The 6,079-nt window shown below is 43.0% G+C and overlaps 1 long non-coding RNA gene across 2 annotated transcripts; it reads left to right on the top strand.

Moving 5' to 3' along the window:
• The first annotated feature begins 1,073 nt into the window (after window positions 1-1,073).
• Window positions 1,074-2,318, top strand: LOC143751464 (uncharacterized). Of its 2 annotated transcripts, none has more exons than XR_013207233.1 (3): window positions 1,074-1,225; window positions 1,850-1,996; window positions 2,180-2,318. It is a non-coding gene; the product is annotated as an uncharacterized LOC143751464 (long non-coding RNA). The 2 variants fall into 2 exon arrangements; XR_013207234.1 differs by having other exon boundaries at window positions 1,178-1,225; window positions 1,845-1,996.
• The last annotated feature ends 3,761 nt before the right edge of the window (window positions 2,319-6,079 follow it).

The following is a 6,079-nucleotide window of genomic DNA, read 5'->3' as shown; positions in this document are numbered from 1 at the left end:
TTCTACTGGATCGTAGGAAGAAGTCTCAAGTTTTTCATGTTAATTTCTTAAGACCGTGGCATGAGAGAGAAGGCTCATGGTCAGAGCAGCTATGGGCAAGAAAGGTTGATGAAGAAGAGGAACTGGAGGAGCAATACTTCCCAGTTGATCAAAAGTCAATTACCTTTCCAGCAGTAAGTGATCTTACACCTAAACGGCAGAGAGAGTTCCTGAAATGAGTACCAGAGAATCTCTTCAGTGATCAGCCGGGAAAAACAGTTCTTCTACAGCATGATATCCATCTTCTGCCAACAGAGCTCATTAGGCAGACTCATTGTAGAGTGCCAGCCTGCCTGATTCCTGCTTTGAAAGAGGAAGTGATGCTTGATTTGGACCTCATAGAACCATCTAGGAGCGAATGGTGTAGTCCAGTGGTACTGGTACCAAAAAAGGATGGTTCACTCAGGTTCTGCATGGACTTTTCAAAGCTTAATGCAGTGTCCGCTTTGATCCATACCCGATGCCAAGAGTTGATGAGCTAATTGAACGGCTGGGCAAAGCTTAGTATTTAACAACTCTCGACTTATGCAAAGGATATTGGCAAGTGCCGTTGACTGACTCTGCTAAAGAATTGACTGCTTTCCGTGTTCCTAATGGATTATATCATTTTAAGTTTATACCTTTTGGCCTGCAGGGGGCAGCAGCATCCTTTCAGCGCTTGGTGGACCGCATAGCCAGAATGTACCATGTTTCAAGATGAAGAGAGACATGAGTGCTGTCAGCAGCGTGGGAATTAAACCGCGGCCACGTGGCCATGGCCGCCGTTGCCCTAGACTTTGGCCTTCATGCCCCGTGAAAAAAAAATCATCGTACGGCCACAGTGGCCTGTGTACCCTGGCCCTGTCCAAGTTCCATGTATAAAGTGCCAATGCGTCGATGTTATCGTTATGAGCGCTGTATACTGATGTGCTGTGTTTTCAATTCATACCAGCAGCCTGAGGGCGCTCTACTGAACATTATAGTCCATATTTGAAACGCATGAAGAAGAGCGTTTGACAATGCAGTTTTTTGTTAAGTTTTTTTTTTTTTTTTTTACTTCATGTGGACTGCACCTTGTGAGCGGCTGCTTCTAAAATAAACAACCACTGGCATTTGGAAAACCACTCCATTGTACTGAGTCTTCCTAAAACTTCTCCCAGGCCTCTCGACAACACGCAACATGACAATCAGTCATATTCACGAATAGGTGAGAAATGAGAAAGTTGCTTATACAGTATTAGATGTTTTTTTTCAAACAACATATGAAACAATCATGACTATAGATGCAAACTTTGCAAAGATTCCGCTACTACAGAAATTGCCACGATTGGCCATCTTTTGTCTGGGACAGCCCAAAATCGTACAATGTGTACCGGGCATTAGTTATGAAAAAAAAGGTTGTCAACTAACATTTTTTGTAATAGATTTCTTTGAAAGTACTACTTTCTAGCAACTGCCTATTTAAACTACTTACAGGTGGCCGATATGACAAAGTCTTTACCACAATATAGCAACATTTTTAACACAATATACGTCATAATCATAAAACGGCATCATGATATAGTCATTTTTCCTAAAATCATAGACGTTACTAATTGAAAGGAAAGCCATTACCTATATTTCTCAACATTGTTACAACTGCTTATAACTTTAAACTCATTTCCAACTCTTTGACAGCCTGCTATTTTTTACTTAAAGGGGTCCTATTATGCACTTTTACGAAGTCATGATTTAGTTTTTGGGGTGTACTAGAATATCCTTCCATGCTTAATTAAAACACATTATTTTTCACATCTTTTACATTATTAGAGCACCTCTCTCCCCAGTCTAGGTCGAATGTGTTGTTTTCGATGAAGCCCGGACACCTGTGGTGGAGCAGCTGTTTAGTGCTACTCCATGCTTGTGAGAAAGATGGACAACAACGGTGAAAGATGAAGATGACCAATGTGAACTCCCTGCATGTTTGGGTCACAAACGTGTTAGGTTATTTGTATGTATATTGTTTTGCATTTGTGTATGCATATTTAAATTTATATACAGTATATATATATATATATATATATATATATATATATATATATATATGTGTGTGTGTATATGTGTGTGCGTGTGTTTTATTTAAATTACTTTAATTATAATGAGCTTGCATTGAACAGTTCAGTTGCATTTTCCGAATTCTGAGTGGGAGTTGAGTGTTGCCATGACGACTGTGGCGCATCCTCAAACAACACAGAGAGGACCACTGGAATAACACACGGTTTTGTCTCTCTCACTCTCATTTATTACTTGACGATGGAACGGAGTGGATGGACCACTGCTAGAAGTGGTCACCAATATGGGCTCTACCTCTGGTAGTAATGTTACCAGCAGCAACATCAACTGGGACTTATGCTGCCTATGCCAACAAGAAGCTAATGAACCACTGCAAACACCCAAAGAGGAAGGATGTTTATCAGAAAAGGATCTAAAAGGTTTCCTCAATGTTGTTAATGTTCTCCCTTCTTCTGTGAATGTAATTATTGGTCAGCTGAATAATGGATCAGGTATCGTAGAAACATTAAAAACACACAATGCTAAGTATCATAAACGCTGTACGTTTTTTTTAAAAACGCCTCAGGTTCGTTTTTTTGGTTTGACGCACCACGTCAAAAACTATCCGACCAATGAGATTGGTGCTTTTGCTCACGTGTCTGGAGCTTCTGAAGTTGCAGTAAAACACAACTTGGGGGTGCTCAAACACAAAATGGTCTTGCCGAGCACACATACGTAACGGCGAAGAAGATAAGTGCCAAGCAGCGTCTACACACTGCCGGGAAGAAGACGAGTCTTCTTCTGCATGGTCACTCGGCTCATCGTCAGGGAAAATCGCTTGGGTGTGAACACAAAAAACGTGTTGAAAAACGCTGGTGAATAACGTGCGCCGGTATTCGTCCCGGTGTATACGGCCCTTTACGACTGTTCAATGACATCATACTTCAGGGGCCAGCACTCCCCAAACCCAGTGCAGCAAATATAGAGGATGCCAAGCTGAAACAGAGAACGAAAATAGCATGCCTCATCACCCAATGTCAGAAGTACAATGCATATATCGGCAACAGACACCTCTCCAAGACTGATCCAATACGCCATAGCAAGGACTGAGATATGCCATTTCCACTTTATTGTGGCCTCAAATTGCATGGAAGTGAATGCCGGAAAGGGGACATTGATGAAGCACATGGACAAGGGCTTTCGGTGTCGTATAAACGAATCACGGAAGTGAAGCAGTCACTGGCACGCACAGTATGTAAACGACACAATGAAGACGGCATTGTTCTTCCTAATAATCTTCATCAGCATGTCTTTACCACTTATGATATTTACAACCTTGATGGCCAGAGCAAAGGAAACTTCTCAAAGGACGAGTTCCATGGAACTGCAACAAGTGCTACAAATCACCTCTCTCGTGACAATCTGGGACTAATGTGCCCTCAAATAAAGGTAGACTCCGAAGATACATCCACACCCAAACTTCCAGACTCATATACACTAGTGAAGACAGCAGAACTCAATAAATGAGATATAATGGCACCTACAAGTGGCACTGGTCCTATCCGACCATTGCATGATCTTGTGCATGGAGCCAAAGTGAAAGATGAGAGTTGGTTGTTGCATGGCAAAGGCATACTTGATCAGGATACATTAGGTGAAAAGGATGTTATTACATGGTCAGGTTTTAACTCACACCTTTTGAATGATGACACAGTGAAACCCCATGCTGATACAGGAGGTTATCCCCTATTCCAAGACAAAGCAGCCTCTGCAACCATGATGAAGCATGCAATGGAGCTAGCACAGGAAGGCACATCATTCCTGAATCCCGGCCAGATTGCTGTCCTTGGTGCTGATCAACCATTGTATGCCATAGCAAAGCAGCTCCAATGACAATATCCTGAGACACTTGGTGAAAATAAGCTCATCTTGATGATGGGAGCATTACATGTCGAGAAAAAGCCAATCTTATGATGGGAAGCTGCTCTGTGATTCAGGTTGGACTACCATCCTTTCCCAGGCACAGGTCCTGACTACAGGACGCACTCAGTCTGTCCTCAATGAGCACCAAATCAAATGAACACGGTACTCCCACCAGGTCACTCTCATGTCTCTTTATATTCTCAAGCAGATATCATACACTACCTACAGTGCAGATCTTCTAGGCCCACCGGAAACATTCGAAATGTGGGACCAACGATCTCAAGCTAAGTTCCCACAGTTCAAGTACTGGTCTACCATCTTGGAGGTGGCGTTCCTACTCTGCCGCTTCATTCGGTTACTTTGTGAAGGAAACTTTCAGCTTTTTGTTCAAATATGTGATGAATCATGTGATGGATCACACAAACTATCCCCGTTGGTTACCCATCCATGAAATGATTGAGCTGCCTTAAAAACATCCTGCCGTTTATGAAGAGTTCATAGTTCGTAATGCAGCGGTCAGAGCGCAAGTTCAGCTTGATTGCAAAAGATCAGTCCCATGAGCAGTCAAACAAAATCCTGCAATCCTGTGGTGGTGCAGCTGGACTCTATGAAAACCCTGAAGCCCTCACGCTCTTCATACTGGCAGGGTCTGACTGTGCCAGATTAGTACAAGAGTTTCAAGCTGTGTATGATAGCAGCTCATCATCATCAAGAAGAGGCACATATCAACATCTCATCAAGAAGAGGCACACAGCTTACAAGTGATGTTCAGGAAGGATGTCAAATCCTTTACCGAGGTTATGGAAACCCATGGAAATCCCTTCTTATCAGTTAATCATGAACTCATAGCACTCGACACCCAATATATTATGGAAAGAGAAGTGGCTGATTCGCTCAATACTGCTCACAAAGTTGGTATAGCCCTACATGCTGCCTATGTAGAGCAGCGACTTGACAAGGTCACCAAGCCTGTATCAGATATAATCCCTTGGGTAAATATACTGACATTTGCCAATTGACCTGACACAAAAGCCAAGCACAAAACAAAAAATGGGAATTTACAAGCAAAACATGACACTCGTCACACAACTGTTCCTTTCCCTTCAGTCCAGGCCTGATGCAGACATGGCAGAATTCTTCAGGTTCGAAAATCAAAGGGAGCCACCCAGAATTACCAACCAGGGGCGTTTACACAGTGGTTCTAAGTCAGACATTCTCGAATACATGAAGGTGAAAAAAAACCATGTAGCAGCAGCTAGAGATGCAACTGTAGTTGTGCTTGTTGGTGCTGTAATGGTCCAAATAATCCGGCCAACTACTGAAAAAAATTCCATGACTACATTAACACCAATATTGCTGGGTTTGTGAGGTCACACATGAGCTATGAATCTGTCACGAGATTGGATATTGTGTTTGATACATATCCAGAGGAGAACCTCAAAACACAAACTCACCAACGCAGAGGAACCGGATCAAGAACTAAAGTAGATGGGAGAACTCCAATTCCAAAACGTAACTGGAACAGTGACTTCCTGAAAAATGAGGACAACTAGGATGAACTATTTGGATATATCAGTGAAGAGATAACCAAGCATGGCATGTGTCACGATTAGCCACGCACTTCCTGGGTTAACTTGGACTACATTTCCCATCATGCACCTCCTGGACTGATTACACCAAACACCATACACCTGCACTGTGCTGATTACACACACCTGCATCTCATTCACACACACACACATATAAACCACTTCCACACACCACACCAGTGCGAAGTCTTGACTTTCCTGATATCTGGCCATAAAAAGGCATTTGTCTGGACTGTCGACAGTGATGTTGTCATCCTTGTCATCCGCTTTATCAACACACTCGGCCTCACAGAGCTCTGGATCGGCATTGCAGGTGGGAAAAAAAAACCATAGGGACATTCCTGCTCATGAAATCCGCAAGGATCTTGGTCCCCAAAAGTCCCTGGCCTAACCACTCTTCCACGCTTTAACATGCTGTGACACAACCTCAGCCTTCCTCGGCCATGGGAAAAAGAGTGCATGGGCAGCTTGGGAGGCAACACCAGATCTCACAGAATCCCTGGTTACCCTCACCTTGG

This window comes from Siphateles boraxobius, unplaced genomic scaffold, assembly GCF_051911475.1.
Source record: "Siphateles boraxobius isolate OS27281-9 unplaced genomic scaffold, OSU_SipBor_1 26, whole genome shotgun sequence".
In the NCBI taxonomy this organism is placed as follows: domain Eukaryota; kingdom Metazoa; phylum Chordata; class Actinopteri; order Cypriniformes; family Leuciscidae; genus Siphateles; species Siphateles boraxobius.
Note: the sequence above shows the minus strand (reverse complement) of the source record. Positions and strands in the feature narration are given on the sequence as shown.